The following is an 18,347-nucleotide window of genomic DNA, read 5'->3' as shown; positions in this document are numbered from 1 at the left end:
ATGCTGATGTAAGAGATGGGCTCCCACGGCCACAGTAGCTCTGCCCCTGTGGCTTTGCAAGGTACAACCCCCTCCTGGCTGCTTTCATGGGCTGGCATTGAGTGTCTGTGGCTTTTCCAGGTGCAAGGTGAAAGCTGTCAGTGGGTCAGTGGGTCTATCATGCTAGGGTCTGGAAGACAGTGGCCGTCTTCTCACATTTCCTCTAGGCAGTGCCCCAGTGGGGACTCTGTGTGGGGGTGTCAACCCCACATTTCCCTTCCTCACTGCCCTGGCAGAGTTTCTCCATGAGAGCTCCCCTACTGCAGCAAACTTCTGCCTGGACATCCAGGCCTTTCCATACATCCTCTGAAATCTAGGCAGATGTTCCCAAACCTCAGTTCTTGACTTCTGCACACCTGCAGGCCCAACACCACATGAAAGCTGCCAAGGCTTGCAACTTGCAAGCCACAGCTTGAGCTGTGCCTCGGTCCCTCTTAGCCATGGCTGGAGAAGCTGGAACTCAGTGCATCAAGTCCCAAGGCTGCACACTGCATGGGGGTCCTGAACTCAGCTCAGGAAATCATTTTTCCCTCCTAGACATCTGGGCCTGTGATGGGAGGGGCTGCTGTAAAGGTCTCTGACCTGCCCTGGAGACATTTTCCACATTGTCTTGGTGATTAACATTTGACTTCTTGTTACTTTTGCAAATTTCTGCAGCCACTTGACTTTCTCTCCAGAAAATGGGTTTTCTTTTCTACTGCATCATCAGGCAGTGAATTTGCCAAACTTTTATGCTCTGTCACCTCTTGAATGCTTTGCTGCTTAGGAATTTCTTCCACCATAAACCCTAAATCATCTCTCTCAAGTTCAAAGTTCCACAGATTTCCAGGGCACGGGCAAAATACTGTCAGTCTTTTTGCTGAAGCATAACAAGAGTCACCTTTGCTCCAGTTCCCAACAAGTTTCTCATCTCCATCTGAGACCACCTCAGCCTGGACTTTATTGTCCATATCGCTATCAGCATTTTGGTTGAAGCTGTTCAACAAATCTCTGGAAAGTTCCAAACTCTCCCAAATCTTCTTGTCTTCTGAGCTCTCCAAGTCTCTGGGAAGTTCTAAAGTTTCTCATGTTCTCCTGTCTTCTTCTGAGCCCTCAAAACTGTTTCAGCCTCTGCCTGTTACTCAGTTCCAAAGTTGCTTCCACATTTTCAGGTATCTTTATAGCAGTGCCCTGCTCCTGGTACAAATTTATCATATTAGTCTGTTTTCATGCTGCTAATAAAGACATACCAGAGACTGGGTAATTTACAAACGAAAGAGGTTTAACTGACAATTAAGAGTGGCTGGGGAGGCCTCAGGAAACTTACAATCGTGGTGTAAGACACCTCTTCACAGGGTGGCAGGAGACAGAATGGGTGCCGAGTGCTGCGGAAGCCCCTTATGAAACCATCAGATCAGGTGAGAGCTTACTCACTATCACAAGAATAGCACGGGAGTAACTGCCCCCGTGATTCGATTATCTCCCACCAGTTCCCTCCCATGACACACGGGGATTATGGGAGCTACAATTCAAGATGAGATTTTGGTGGGGACACAGTCAAACCATATCGGTAGGTATGCCGTAATTTATTTAACAATATTCAAGACATATCAATTGAGCACATTTGTTGATAGGTACTCTGCTATCTGCTAGGCTTATAGAAAGTTTGCGTGTGGTGGCTCACATTTTAATCTTAGCACTTTGAGAGACTGAGGCTGGGTTTAGGAGTGAAAAGACATCACTTGAGTCCAGGAGGTTGAGGCTGCAATAAGCTATGATTGCACCACTTCATTCCAGTCTGGGCGGCACAGTGAGAACCTGTCTCTAAAAAGAGTTTACAATCTTGTAGGGGGTAGGGACAGTTGCAAGATAGGGAGTTAAAACTGTGATAGGGAGTGGGTGTTTTAGTTTTCTGTTGCTGCTACAACAAATTACCACAAATTTAGTGGCTTAAAACAACACAACTTTCTTCTCTTTCAGTTCTGGAGACCAAAAGTCCAAAATCAGTTTCACTGGGCAAAAGTCAAGGTCGGCAGGGCTGGTTGTTCCTTTTGGAGGTTCTGAGGTGACAATCAGTTTCCTTGACTTTTCAGGGTCTAGAGCTGCATTCCTGGCATTATTTTTGGCTCCTGGCCCCTTTCTCCATCATAAAGATAGCAGCATAGCATCTTTAAATTTTTGTTTCCTTGATTGTATGCTTTCTTTCAACTGTAATAAGATGTCCCTCTCTCTCACTCTTTAAGAACACTTGTCATTACATTTAGGATTCACTTGAAAAAGCCAGGATCTCCCTATTTCAAGATTTTGCCAAAAAGCAAAATCCCTTTTGTCTTATAAAGTAAAATTCACAGGTTTCAGGGTTTAGGATTTGGATACCCTTGACAGCTATGACTCAGCGGTGGGTAAAGAGAGCTAGTGGGGGCCCATGGAAAGAAACCCACACCCCAGGGTCAGGAAGGCTGGGTGCAATGATAGATAATTGTAGATGTTTAAACCAAATATTTACACTTTGAGATATGGTAAAAAAAAAAAAAAAGAATACTTTAGTGATGTTAGAGAGAGTGACTGAGCACCTACTTTAGATATGGTCCTAGGGAAGATCATCTGAAAAGATGAGGTTTGAACTGGGATTTGAAGAAGTCAGGAGAAGATCCCTGTCAAGAAATCCCATTTGTGAAAGGCAGAGCAAGGATGCCACTGAGCCCCAGAGGAGCCAGAGAGGAGGGTGAAGTGACATGAGATTAGAGAGATCAGCAGATTCCTGCAGGTTTTTCTTCTAAGCATAATGAGAAGTCACTGAAGTATAGTAAGCCAGAGGGTGACTTGGGTGGATTTGCTTTTAATACTAGATGAATGTTTAAGTGGATGCAGTTGTCTGGTAAAGAGATGCTGTTGATCAGAAGTAAGGTAGTGCAGTGGGGATGGAAAAAGTTGTTACAGGAAAGGAGTCTGGATCCAGACCCCAAGAGAAGGTTCTTGTATCTTATGCAAAAAAGAATTCAGGGAGAATCCATAGAGTAAAGTGAAAACAAGTTTATTAAGAAAGTAAAGGAATAAGAGAATGGCTACTCCATAGACAGAGCTGCCCTGAGGGCTGCTGGTTTCCCATTTTTATGGTTATTTTTGATTATATGCTAAACAAGGGGTGTTGTTGAGGCATTCATGCCTCACCTTTTAGACCATATAGGGCAACTTCCTGATGTTGCCAAGGCATCTGTAAACTGTCATGGCGCTGGTGGGATTGTGGCTGTGAGGGCAACCAGAGGTCCCTCTCTCGTCATCTTGGTTTGTGGTTTTTAGCCGGCTTCTTTACTGCAAATTGTTTTATTAGCAAGGTCTTTATAACCTGTATTTTATGCCCACCTCCTGTCTCATCCTATGACTTAGAATGCCTTAACCATCTGGAAATGCAGCCCAGTAGGTCTCAGCCTCATTTTACCAGCTCCTATTCAAGATGCGGTTGCTCTGGTTCACATGCCCCTGACACTGCTATACTGAAAACAAAAATATTTTGGAGGTAGAATCAATAGGACTTGTGATTAACTGGATATGGATGATGGGGTCTTTGAGCATAGAGAGAGAAGGAAGTGAGGGACAGAAGATTGAAGTTCATCTGTATAGATGGTAGTATAGATGGTGGATAGATGGTGAGAAAGGAAACATAAGAAGGAAATCAAGTTTGGGGTGTATGTTGCAGTGAGGAATGAAGAGGTCAGCTTTGGAATGTGGAGATTGCTGTGGAGCATGCCAGTTGGCAGGTCTGGTATGAAGTGAATCTCAGGTTTAGGAGAAAGGGCTGACTTTGGGAGCACTGATGTCTAGATGACAATAAGACCATGCAGGGGAATGAGGTAGATCCGAGAAAGGGTTTGGAGTGAGAAGATGAGGCCCAGACTGAACCTCAGTAAGAAGAATAAACACCTAAAACCCCTGACCAGAAGAGCAAGACATAGGAGGAAAAGCAGGAATGTCTGATGTCACAAAAGGGAAGAGAACCATTAGAAAAGGAGAGGTCATTCAGCCACATCACATAGGAAGACGACTGAAAAGCTTCCCCTGGATTTAGAAACTAGGAGGGTGTGTTAGTCACTTTTGGCAAGAGCAATTTCAGTGGAGTGGTTCAGACAGAAGCCAGATTAAATGGACTGAGGAGTGAATCAAGTGACTGGGGAAGTGTAACAGTGAGAATTGCTATAGACAGCTCTCTCAAGAAGTCCAGCCATAATTAAGATTTTGGTGGGAATGTCAATTGATACCAACTCCTAGGAGAGAATTTGCCAATATTCACTAACATTTAAAATGTTCATACTCTTTGATCCCAGCAGTTCCATTTCTAGACCTGTGCCATAATACTTAAAAAGTATGGGCTGGGTGAAGTGGCTTATGCCTCTAATCTCAGTACTTTGGGAGGCCGAGGTGGGTGGATCACTTGAGGTCAGGAGTTTGAGACCAGCTTGGCCAACATGGTGAAACCCCGTCTCTACGAAAAATACAAAAAATTAGCCAGGTATGGGGGTGCGTGCCTGTAATCCCAGCTACTCAGGAGGCTGAAACAGGAGAATTGCTTGAACATGGGAGGCGAAGGTTGCAGTGAGCTGAGATCACGCCATTGCATGCCAGTCTGGGCAAAAAGAGCAAAACCCTGTCTCAAATAATAATAATAATAATAAGTATGCACATATATATAAAATTTACACCTATGTCCTGAATGGTACTGCCTAGGTTTTCTTCTAAGGTTTTTATGGTTTGGGGTTTTACATTTAAGTCTTTAATCCATCTTGAGTTAATCTTTGTAAAGGTGTACGGAAGGAGTCCAGTTTCTGTTTTCTGCATATAGCTAGCCAGTTTTTCCAGCAGCATTTATTAAATAGGGAATCCCTTCCCCATTGCTTGTTTTGGTCGGGTTTGTCAAAGATCAGATAGTTGTAGATGTGTGGTGTTATTTCTGAGGTCTCTGTTCTGTTCCATTGGTCTATATATCTGTTTTGGCACCAGTACTGTATATGCTGTTTTGGTTACTGTAGCCTTGTAGTATGGTTTGAAGTCAGACACAGGGAGGGGAACATCACACACCGGGGTCTGTTGGGGGGTGGGAGGCAAGGGGAGGGAAAGCATTAGGACAAATATCTAATGCATATGAGGCTTAAAATCTAGATGACAGGTTGATAGGTGCAAAAAACCATCATGGCACATGTATACCTATGTAACAAACCTGCACATTTTGCACATATATCCCAGAACTTAAAGTAAACTTTTTTTAAAAGTATATAAATTAATTTAAATTTCTATTTTATATAAATTCATTTACATATAAATGAATAGCATAATAATATGTATGCCATACCTATTCATATTTTTTCTAATAGCAGAAAGTTAGGAAAATTGAAATGTTCATCAAGAGGAAATAGATTTAATATTGGTACATCAATATAATGAAGCACCATATAACAGTTTAAAAAATACTGTAATTTACATGTAATGACATATAAATATTTAAGAAGCAAATTCCAAAACAGAATGTGTAATTAGTTTACCGAAAAACAAAATCTGAACACCTAATCACTAGACTGTGAATTTAGAGAGCAGGGAGGTAAAAAGAAGAAAAAATCCTCTCTGTTAATGGAAAGAGGAAAGAGAAAGACAGAAGTAGACAGAAAGGGCTGATTTTTTTTTTTTTTTTTTTTTTTTTTTAATGAGAAACTCTCGGGAGGCTTAAGTGTTTCTAGAAGGAAACTATCTAAGGGAACGGTTGGAATGAAGTGAGAGGGAGAGTCATCTAACAAGCTGGAGGAGAAATGCAGAAACAAAGGATTATTCTTAGCAGGAGAAGGGGTAATTCTGCCAGCATAATAAGAGAATAAAAAGACAAAAATATGCATATGATTAAGTTAATAAGAATTGTGTTTATTCTCATTTAATAGTATTGAGGGCCATTTATAATATCTTTGATTATTTGAAATTTTTATATTGTTTTAAACTTTTTGTTGTATTAAGCTAGCATTTCTCAAAGTATCACCCAGAAACTCTGTGACCTTTCAGGGGGTCTGCTAGGTCAAAACTATTTCCATAATAATTCTGAGATGTTATTGCATTTATTACTCTCATACTCTCACAGGTCAACAGTGGAGTTTTCCAGAGGCTACATGACATGTGATTTTGCAACAGATTGAATGCAGATACGAAAACTAAGTTCTCTTCTATTTACTTACTTTTTTAAACATTCAAATAGATATGCAAAAATGTAAAATAATGTGGCTCTTCTCATCAACTGTTTTTCATTTTGGATGAAAAATGAAAAATACATCTTAACTTCATAAAGATGTATTTTTCATTATTGTCTTTAAATGAATTAATAAATTCTTGACCTCTCAGTTTTAACTTCTAGTGGCAAATAAGGATTGATATAACCCCCAAAAGCAAAAACTATTTTGGTTTCTCAATAGTTCTTAAGCAATGCCTCAGTGAACATCATCATGGCTTAATCTTTACACACACCTATGATTATTTCCTTAGAATAATTCTTGGATATTGAATTCGTGTAATCCCCTGATGGGTTCTTCCTGCCTGTTGCACTGACAAAACCAGTTCACTGAGACTGCAGTATTGCAGTAGAGAAAGAGTTTAATTAACGTGGAGCTAGCCGAATGGAAGGGTTGGAGTTATTACTCATATCAGTCTCACCAAGAACTCAGAGGCTAGGGTTTATATGGATAATTTGGTGGGCAGGGGAATAGGGAATGGGTGCTGCTGACTGGGTGGAAATGAAATCACAGGGGTGTGGAAAATGGTCCTTGTGTGCTGTGTCTGCCTCTGAGTGACAGCCATAGAACCGGTTGAGTCATGAGTCACGGGTCTGGGTGGGATCAGTCAGTTGCCAGACTGCAAAAATCTGAAAAACATCTCAGAAGACCAATCTTAGGTTCTACAATAGTGACACTATCTATAGGAACAAGTGGGGAAGTCACAAATCTTGTGACCTCTGGCCACATGACTCCACTCCTGAGCAGTAAGGGAATACAGAAGCTATGCCTACATTTTAGCAGAATTCAGATCCCTCCCACAATCCTAAAGTCATAAACTTTCATTAATTTTACAAAGCCAGCTTTGGTCTCTGAGCAAGGCAGGGGTCAGTTTTAGGGAAGGACTATTATGATCCTTATTTAAATAATTAAACTATATACTAAAATTTTCCCATGATTAGCTTGGTCTATGCCCAGGAATGAGTGAAGAGAGCCAGCCTGTGAGACTAGAAGCAAGAGGGGATGAGTCATGGTAGTGTTCTCTCACTGTCATAATATTTGCAAAGGTGTTTTCATTGATGGGTCAAAAAGCATGCAAAGGTTTGAGGAAACAGGGCAACCAAATGTAATGTGGTATTATAGAGGCCAGGGGAAAACTTCCCCTTTGCCCTTTGTTCTGAAGGTTTGCTGAAAATCAATTGATGAAAGGCAGATTAATAGGAGAAAAGGCATACAAATGTGTTAATGTGGTGGAATCACAAAGTGATTTCCCCAATCTTCCAATGGGGTACAGCTTATATACCCTTTTTCATACGGGAGGGAGGCACTGGGGGATATAGGCAATTCTTTGAGGGGCAGTAAATGACTGTTAGGGAGAACGGATGGACTGGGAAACAGTAATTAACTTGTAAAGGATTTTCTTTAAACTTTTCTCTGAGCTCCAGAGGCAGGAATTATCTTGTTAAAAACAAGTCTGTCCAGGTGTGGTTGCATTCTTGTCTTTTTTCTGCAATAGATAATGAGATTTTAGGAAGCAGATAGAAGGCAATGGTGTGCTTTTTTTTTTTTTTTTTTTTTTTTTTTTCTGTAAGACACTTTTTTGAACAGATGAGGAAACTCCAGAGAGAGTCCCTTCCTGTCCTGGGACGGGAAGTGGGCTGGGGAAACAACACAAGGTTAGACAGGACCTTGTTTCTGAGGCCTTTCAATTTTCAAAAGCACTCAGCATGCCCAAGCCCCATAGGCTGGGGAATCATTTTCTACACCTCAGCAGCATCCTGGATGGGATCTTGGAGCAGAAAAAAGACATTAGGCGAGTCTCACTCTGTTGCCCAGGCTGGAGTGCAATGGTGTGATCTTGGCTCACTATAATCTCTGCCTTCCGAGTCCAAACAATTCTCCTGCCTCAGCCACCCAAGTAGCTGGGATTGCCTGATTAACCTTTTTTTTAATGTATTTCTAGTAGAGACGGGATTTACCATGTTGGCGAGGCTGGTCTCAAACTCCTGACCTCAAGTGGTCCGTCTGCCACAGCCTCCCAAAGTGTTGGTACTACAGGCGTGATCCACCATGTCTGACTCAGAATCTAGTTTAAACAGAATTGATTCAAGTGCAAAGTTTGAAGCCAGGCTTCTTGGGAAGCACAGATTCTAAAGAATGGAAGTCAGTGTTCCAAAGTATAGAAGTTATTACTCATTCACAAAGTTTAGGGAAGTTTAGCAGAATTTCAGCATCTTTCTATGTTAGGCTTAATGTATAGTCACAATGATCTGATTTGTTGAGGTGGTATTTTTCTTTCAGGAAAGGCATGTCAAGCTGAAACAATCGAATGGATCAGAATCCAGTTATAAAGAGTTTATTAAAGTGAAAAGCTGGGAACGGCTATTTAAAAGACACAGACTCCAGAGAAATGGTGTCAGTGCTCTGAAGTTAAAAGTTCTTGCATATATAGGCAGAAAATAGAGTAGGATTATATATAACATTTTCTATACAAGGCTGCTTTATGAGTTATAAGCATTTAATTAGTTATAGTTCATTTTGTTTTCCGTACAGCATGTTTTCATTTCCTTTCCAATTTAAAAGAGTATATTTAATATTCCATCTGAAGACAATGTGATAACCATAAAGCCTTTTTGTGAGAAAGATAAAAGGAGGTTAATCTATAATAAAGATCAACAGGGAGGAGGGAAGGGGTCTTCCCTAGTGCCCTTTAGTAATATATAACATTTAGTAATATATAACATTTTAGAAAACAATGTAGGTGAGGAAGGCTAATCTATAATCAGAGCAAGAAAGGTTACAGCTGCCTGTCACGTGACTCAGGCCCCATAACCTCACATTTCTTTAAGGTTCAAAGTAATTTAGAGTTCCAACAGCTTAGATTTCCAATTACCTATTTTCAGAGGTATATTTAACATTTCACATTGAGATTCTCATAGTTATCAGGTCTTTTGCACCATCTGGTCTGAGTGAGGTATTGAACAATAAAGGAGGCAGTTACTCTGTAACAAAGATCAGTAATTGTAAGTGGGTAAAGGTCTGGTCTCTTCTAGGCATTTACAGAACAAGAACAATGAGGAAGAGAGAGTTAATCTATAATCTAATTGCAAACATGCTTCATGATTCAGTCTCCAGAGCTTAATTTCCCCCTTGGCATGATAAATTTAGAGGGTCCTGAGATTTTATTTTTCTTTTATATTATCAATGTTAGTTCATTAATTTTAACAACTACACTATACTCATGGAAGATATTAATAGTAGGGAAAACTGGGTGCAGTGTATATAGGAACTTACTACACTAGCTTTTCAATCTTTCAAGAAATCATGAACTATTCTAAAAAATAAAGTATATTTTTTAAAATGTCCTAGGACTATCATTAACATATTACCATAAACTTGGTGGCCTAAAACAATAGAAATTTATTCTCTCACAGTTCTGGAGGTCAGGAGTCCAAAATCAAGGTGTTGGCAAGGCCACACGTCCTCTGAAGGCTAGGGGTGTAAAAGTCCTTTCCCTTTGACTTTTCCAGCTTTGGGTGATTCCAGGCATTCTTTGGCATGTGGCTGTGCCACTCCTATCCCTTCCTCTGCCTTCCATGGCCTTTTCTTTTGTCTGTGTCTTCTTTCTTTTGTTTTCTTTTCTTTCTATTTTTTTTTTTTTTTTTTTGAGACAGTGTCTCACTCTGTTGCCCAGACTGGAGTGCAATGGCGTGATCTCAGCTCACTGCAGCCTCTGCCTCCTGGGTTCAAGCCATTCTCCTGCCTCAGCCTCCAAGTAGCTGAGACTACAGATGCCCACCACCACACCCAGCTAATTTTTGTATTTTTAGTAGAGATGGGGTTTCTCCATGTTGGCCAGGCTGGTCTCAAACTCCTGGCCTCAAGTGACCTGCCTGCATTGGTCTCCCAAAGTACTGGGATTACAGGCATGAGCCACGATGCCCAGCTCTCTTCTTATAAGGACACTTGTCACTGGATTTACGGCACACCCAATTAATCCAGGATGGCCTCATCTTGTTGAGATCTTTAATTTAATGACATTTGTGAAAACCCACTTTCCAAATAAGTCACACTCATAGGTTCTGGGGATTAGGACTTCAACAGATCATTTTGGGGGCAATCAGTCAATACACAACCTAAAGCAATAATAGTAATTAAAAAGACCATACCAGTCAATATATCAGGCATGATTTTGCCTATAACGCTCAGGAACAAGACAGATGTGTTTACATTTCTAAGTTAAATTGAATGTGGCCCAGGCTCTAACCTGAAATGGTTGGTGGGAAGTCTGAATCTCAGCCTTTTTACAGGGTCTTGGCAAGTGGAAAGGGGAAAATGCTCAAGCTCTGAGGGGCCACACCTTTAACCTGCAGTATTCATTGTGTTTCCACTTGCTTTTTCCTCAACACGCTAGTGTTGTGGGCCACTGGTCCTTCCTGACATGGACAAGCCTAATCTGCCACCATTCAGTTTCCCTGCCCTTTGCCCCCTATCCTAGCACCTCTGGAGTACCGTGTTTGATTAGTCCTGTCTTTGGTATATCTAAAGAACAAAGAGAAGGTTAGAGCGTTTATAAAAAGGAGAAATATTACATACCACTACTCAAGAAAGTTCATTGACTCAAGTAATGTTTTGGGGAGCTGGCAAGCTCTTTGGTGAGTGATGGTGGTGGTTTGTAAAGCTAGTCTTAGAGGTGCAGCAGATTGTTTCAGTAGCCTTTAGATAAAACTGGTTTCAGGTTACAGCAGGCAGTCTCAGCAGCCAAGCTTGCAGAGAATTACATTCTTGGAGCAATGGTATGTGCCCTGACTGCTACTCTTGACTGTTTTAGTTGGGTGTGACAAGAATGACCCAGTTTGTAAGGTCAACTTTCACAGTGGCTACAGTCTCAAGCAAACTTTTCAGACTACCATCAGGTAAGCCACTTCACAGTCAGAGCTGCATGAGGGCATTCATGGGCCCTAGGTGTTACTGGAAAGGTGTCCTTATCCAGACCCCAAGAGAAGTTCTTGAACTTTGTGCAAAAAAAAAAAATTTCAAGGTGAGCCCATAAAGTGAAAGCAAGTTTATTAAGAAGGTAAAGGAGTAAAAAATGGCTACTGTATAGACAGAGCAGTGGCATGGGCTACTCAACTGAGTATACTTATAGTTATTTCTTTATTATATGCTAAATAAGACGTGGATTATTCATGAATTTTCCAGGAAAGGGGTGGGCAATTCCTAGAACTGAAGATTCCTCTCCCTTTTAGACCATATAAGGTAACTTCCCTAGGTTGCCATGGCATTTGTAAACTGTCATGGCCCTGGTGGGAGTATCTCTCAGCATGCTAATGTATTATAATTATATTATAATTAGCATATAATGAGCAGTGAAGATGACCAGAGGTCACTTTGTCACCATCTTGGTTGTGGCTGGCTTCTTTACCGCATCCTGTTTTATCAGTAGGGTTTTTATGAGCTGTATCTTGTGCCAACCTCCTGTCTCACCCTGACTAAGAAGGCCTAACCTCCTGGGAATGTAGCCCAGTAGTCTTCAGCCTTATTTCACTCAGACTTTATTCAAAATGGAGTTGCTCTGGTTCACACACTTCTGACATAGGCACTTACGCTTTTGTGGGCTCTGTCCGCTATAAAAGGTATTACAATTATTTTTTACAATTGCATTATTATAAAGATATATGTAATCTAAACTGTTCATTGTTATATATCCATTTTTTTCTTCTAATTTAAAAATAATCAAAGTTAAAACATTTTCTTGGGCCCAGGTTCCAAGTACTAGCTTCCATATTCCTTAGAATGAATTTAGTTAGATTAATGAGCTTAAAATTCTAAAACTGTTAACTCTCCCCTGGGATCAAAATTAATTCAGAATTTTGAGTCCTTTTAACTTTGTCGGGAGGCCTATGCGAAATATATCTCATGTGTTTGTGGTCAGGCTGTGCCCAAAACACTAAAGAGTTAATTTTTCAAAAAATTTTTTCTTGCCCCTTTAGACTTTGTACCATTCCACTAAGGGGCACTGGTGGAAACAAAGGTGATGGGCACCCTGCCAGCCCTAAACATCTCTTAGTATGATGAGGAGTGCATCAGTCACAGTGGAAAGGAAGAAGTGACAAGGCAAAAGCTCAGCAACATGTGTTTAGTGAGGGGAGGAGACGTCAAACCAGCAATGAAAAGTACTTTCAGTTATTTTGTTGGTAGCTTCCTTGTTTGCTCAGGGTTGCTAAATACATCCAAAAAGGAATCAACCAAACATATGGAAGCTAGAGACTTGGACTGGTTATCTACCCTAACAAACTCCCAGGTTAGGAGTTCTAGTGAGAAAAAGGACAGTTTTCAAGAATAGACGGGTTCTGTGTTATTATTATGAGAATAATAGTTTAAATGTTTCTAGATCATTAGTTGTTTCTATTTTTTAACAATTTCTTCCAGTTTTGAAGGCAACTTTCTCAAGTCTCTCTAACATTATATAAGTATTTTAAAATTATCTTCTGTCTAGTCTTTCATTTTCTTAGTATTTTTTTTTTCAAATGTTGAATTTGGAGGTTCTTTATGTGGTTGGCATCCTAAATCATGGGATTTTGGTAGGCAGAGAGTGTCTTGCACCACATTTTATAAGCAGAGCCTGAACAATAGCCATTTAATATTTTAAGAGAAGAGGCATTCCCCATTTTAATAATTGAATGTACTTGTAGCAAAAAAAAGTGGATTTATATTGAAACACACATTTTCAATGAAAACACAAGCCAATTCTTTGTGTTCAAAACTGCCCAGAAATAGAGACCATGTAGGCTAAATTTGTAGATTCCATATTTTTTATGTTAAAAAAGGAAGCACTTTAAAATATTCCAATTATATTCATTGGTGATTAATGATTGTACGTAAATAGTGATGAGCTTTGTCAAGTTGAAGGGAAGAAGGCTTGTGGTATTTTGCCAACTTCATGCTTGGATGGCTCAGCACAATCGACATTTTAATTAGTAACCTGGATGAAAGTATAAAAAGCAAGTTTGTCAAATTTGTGGATGACAAGCTGAAAGATTCCAGATTTAGGGATAAAAAAATGTATTGAATGACTAGAACTAGGGATGAATTAGAAAAAAAGAGATAGGCCAGGCGCTGTGGCTCACGCCTGTAATCTCAGCACTTTGCACTTTGGGAGGCCTAGGAGGGAGGATCATGAGGTCAAGAGATCGAGACCATCCTGGCCAACATGGTGAAACCCCATCTCTCCTAAAAATACAAAAATTAGCTGGACGTGGTGGCACCTGTCTGTAATCCCAGCTACTTGGGAGGCTGAGGCAGAAGAATCGCTTGAACCCAGGAGGCTGAGGTTGCAGTGAGCCGAGATCGTGCCACTGCACTCCAGCCTGGCGACAGAGCGAGATTCCATCTCAAAAAAAAAAAAAAAGAGATAAAGGCAAATTGTTATATATGAGCCTAAAACTTCAATTTACCTCTTTGAAAAGTGGAGAAATAAGGCAAAACAACACAGGTGTACAGATGAAGAATTTGTTAGCTGGTAGTTAAATATTAATTTGACAATGACATGTGACTACTATAAAATGATCCATTAACATTTTATTTAAGTATAACGGAGCAGATATCCTAACTGTGCTGGCAAGACCTGAGTAGGAGCACCGTGTTTAGTTGTGGCTACCATACTTTGAGAGGAATATAGACCATGCCTCTTAAATAACCACTGAAGAAAGTAGGAATTCTTCTGAAGCAGAAAAAAAAAAATCACCAGAAATAAAAGAACTCCTTGGAAATATATAAGATACTGTCGTAGAAGAGGGATTAGATTTACCCTATAAAATATTCCAAGCTTTGGAATCAGGACGAGTTGATATATACTACAGGGAAATCCATTTTTATTTTTATTATTTATTTATTTAGAGACGGAATCTCGCTCTGTCGCCCAGGCTGGAGTGCAGTGGTGTGATCTCGGCTCACTGCAACCTCTGTCTCTTGGGTTCAAGAGATTCTCCTGCCTCAGCCTCCTGAGTAGCTGGGACTACAGGCGCATGCCACCATGCCCGGCTAATTTTTGTATTTTTGGTAGAGACGGGGTTTCGCCATGTTGGCCAGGGTGGTCTCGATCTCCTGACCTCATGATCCACCTGCCTCGACCTCCCTCGACCGTGCCTGGCTGGAAATCAATTTTTAAATCAGTGTATGAAAGTATGGATAGTACTGGCCAGGTGCGGTGGCTCACACCTGTAATCCCAGCACTTTGGGAAGCTGAGGCAGGTGGATCACGAGGTCAGGAGTTCAAGACCGGCCTGACCAAAATGGTGAAACCCCCGTCTCTACCAAAAATACAAAAATTAGCTGGGAGTGGTGGCAGGTGCCTGTAATCCCAGCTACTCAGGAAGCTGAGGCAGAAGAATCGCTTGAATCCTGGAGGGGCAGAGGTTGCAGTGAGCTGAGATAGTAACACTGCACTTCAGCCTGGGTGACAGAGTGAGACTCTATCTCAAAAAAAAAAAAAAAAAAAAAAAAAAAAAAAAAAGAAAGTATGGATAGTACTGTCTGGAGATAAAATAAATTGCCTGACAAGGTACTAAGCTTCCCCCTTTATGTATGGAAGTGTTTACTCATGAGATAAACGTCTATTAACATCTTTTGGGTAGAGGATTTTGAAGCATCAGATGCACACTTGTTCCTTTCAACCCATTTATTAATTACATGACATCAAATTTTAAACAAAGAAATAGGTAACAAAATAGAGGTCGTGTAGAATAAACTCCTTGAAAAGAATGAAAAAGGATAGATAGGTTAAGTAAAGAAATTATGTTTTTAAAGGAAATCTGGGTGTTTGAAAAGAAATGATCCAGTGGATAGAGAAAAAGCAACAGGTAATTTGGGAACTGGGCTGTGTGGGAGATGGGAGGCACAATTTTGAAGAAACACATTACTTTTTTTGTTGTTGTTGTTTTTGAGATAGAATTTCGCTTGTCTCCTAGGCTAGAGTGCAATGGTGCAATCACAGCTCACTGTAACCTCTCCCTCTGAGGTTCAAGTGATTGTCCTTCCTCAGCCTCCCAAGTAGCTGGGATTACAGGCCTCTGCCAGCTAATTTTTGTATTTTTAGTAGAGACGGGGTTTTGCCATCTTGGCCAAGCTGGTCCCGAATTCCTGCCCTCAGGTGATCCACCCGCCTCGGCCTCCCAAAGTGCTTAGATTACAGGCGTGAGCCACCGCGCCTGGCCGAAACATGTTTGTGAGAATGGCTAAATATGAACGTTTACTGATTTTCCTTCTCTCCCAGTTGGCCATATTTTTTTCTTCATAAATTAAGTATTTGAAGGGGCTGAGGGTAGGCAGATTAATGGTAGAGAGAAATAAAAAACAGCCCCCACTGCTTGACACAACTGCTGCAACACCCAAATCTTTCATAGTTATGCGAATTTCTTTAGTATGACTTTCAGCATAATTTAGTCTCGCTTCTTGTATTGATCCTCTTATATCAGCTCAGCTCTACTGCTGTCATAATTCAAGCATTTGCCCCTTCTGAAGTGCTTCCCTAAAGAACTGAGTTGTAGATTCTAATATAGTCATCTGATTTTCATGGTTTTTTTTTTTTTTTTTTTTTCTTCTTCTTTTGAGAGGGAGTCTCGCTCTGTCGCCCGGGCTGGAGTGCAGGGGCATGATCTCGGCTCACTGCAAGCTCCACCTCCCGGGTTCACGCCATTCTCCTGCCTCAGCCTCCCAAGTAGCTGGGACTACAGGCGCCGCCACCACGCCCGGCTAATTTTTTGTATTTTTTTAGTAGAGACGGGGTTTCACCGTGTTAGTCAGGATGGTCTCGATCTCCCGACCCTGTGATCCACCTGCCTCCGCCTCCCAAAGTGCTGGGATTGCAGGCGTGAGCCACCGTGCTTGGCCATGATTTTCATGTTTAAGTGAAGCTATCTTTCCAGAATTCAAAGCATGATTAAAATTGTTTTGGGAATTCAAATTGGATGCAAAACAAAAGTAAAATTTTGTAATGAAACATCATCTCAGAGTGTACATTCTGAAGGCATGTGGCTATCAGACTTCATGAAAACACATCTGTGAACCTAGAGAGAAATTATTTTATGTACAAATCTATAGTATTTCTTAAAATAAAGGGTCTTGAACTTTACCATGAGTAAAAATCGCTTGGAGAGTTTGTTAAAACAGATTCCTAGACCTCACCCCCAGAGATTGATTCCGTCGGTCTGAGATAGGAGTCATGAAGTTTCATTTCTAACATGCTACAGGTGATGCTAAATGTAGCCAGTCTGTGGACTGTACTTCTGGGTAGCACTGTCTTAAAATCCACTGCAAGGAATGGTATCTCTAGCATTATCTAGTACTAGCTACTTAAAAAATAAATTACTAGGTCCCTTCCTGGAGCGACTGAATTTTAATCTGTCATTTTCTTACTACTTCTATGATTGTTGGCACATTCACGTGCTATCTGCATTATAATTTACTTAATAGTACTTAAATTGTCTTTATTTAAATATGATGAAATAAAACTTTAGTAAAAACAGAAAACTAAGGCCGGGCGCGGTGGCTCAAGCCTGTAATCCTAGCACTTTGGGAGGCCGAGGCGGGAGGATCACAAGGTCAGCAGATCAAGACCATCCTGGCTAACACGGTGAAACCCCGTCTCTACTAAAAAATACAAAAAACTAGCCGGGCGAGGTGGCGGGCGCCTGTAGTCCCAGCTACTCGGCAGGCTGAGGAAGGAGAATGGCGTGAACCCGGGAGGCGGAGCTTGCAGTGAGCTGAGATCTGGCCACTGCCCTCCAGCTTGGGCGACAGAGCGAGACTCCGTCTCAAAAAAACAAAAACAAAAACAAACAAACAAACAAACAAAAAAAACAGAAAACTATTACTTGTCACATGTAGAAGTATAAATTTCAAATAGAATGTAATAAAAAACCCATAAAATTCTTGCTAATACTGTTTCTGAAGTTCTGAGCCTAAAGCCTATTCTCATTTTGTTAACAAGAGGGATAAAAAGATGTTAGCACAAAAATTGAGATATTCTCCTTTATTTAATTATAAGGCTCAAAAAAGAATGGAAAAGAATGTCCTTTACTAAGTGACTCAGATGCCATTTAGTGGTAAGCCTGCATATGACCTAAAATAATCCCACTTACTACTAGCTGTGCTTGCACTACATGTTGGGACATAAGATTTAAAGGAAACATCTCCCCTTCTCTATTTTTTCATTCCATTACACTATTCATTAAAGAGTTACTCAGAAAGTGCCTACTCTATGCCAGACCCTGTTGTACACTAACTTGTCATACTCAGCATAATCTGTCTCATCTTCCCCTAAGTAGCAGTTACTAAATAGGGGTTATGATAAAAACCAACTGCTGAGATTGTAATAATCCCATGAAGAGATGATGAGAGCTCACTGCAGATTCTTCTTAATCCCTGACATCTTCTTATTAACATGTTATTATTTATGCAGAAAAAGTTTGCATAGCTGTGATGATGGATGACTACACGTGTGTCTTCCATAGAGTAAAGTGTGGGAGAAAGTGGTCGTAAGCACATAGCCATAAAGCACACAGACTATGAGTTTTTAGATCTTTGCAGAGAATAAAAAACAGGGCAAAGTTCATTTTATCAACCCAGATATACCTCATGAAATCAGTATAAAAGTCAATTTGAGGCCATCGATATTCAAAATAATTTCTTTTTAGAGTATGTACAGAGAAAAGGGAAAGCTTCCAAAAGAATTTTTTTCTCTATTTTTTACTTCACAAATAAAATTTGTATCTTAATGCTTTTTAAAATTTGATAACTCGTGTTCAGTTTTCATTTAATTTCCAAATATGGAAATTAATAGATTTCCATATTTCTGAAAGGCACAGTAACAGCTACAAGTTAATGTCAAGTGCTAAAATGTAGATTAAAATACTTATATTTCTAATAAAATATTTAATTGCCTCAATGCCATCTAATTTCTTTTATTCAAACTTTTTTCAGGTTTGGGTCTGTTGCTTCTTGAAAGTTCATCTTTTCAAATTTACTCTGTATCTCACTTTCTGCTGACTTTGCTATGCGGTTTCAGATAACGGCTATTATTCCTTGTAA

Source organism: Piliocolobus tephrosceles, chromosome 7 (genome assembly GCF_002776525.5).
Source record: "Piliocolobus tephrosceles isolate RC106 chromosome 7, ASM277652v3, whole genome shotgun sequence".
Lineage (NCBI taxonomy): Eukaryota > Metazoa > Chordata > Mammalia > Primates > Cercopithecidae > Piliocolobus > Piliocolobus tephrosceles.
Note: the sequence above shows the minus strand (reverse complement) of the source record.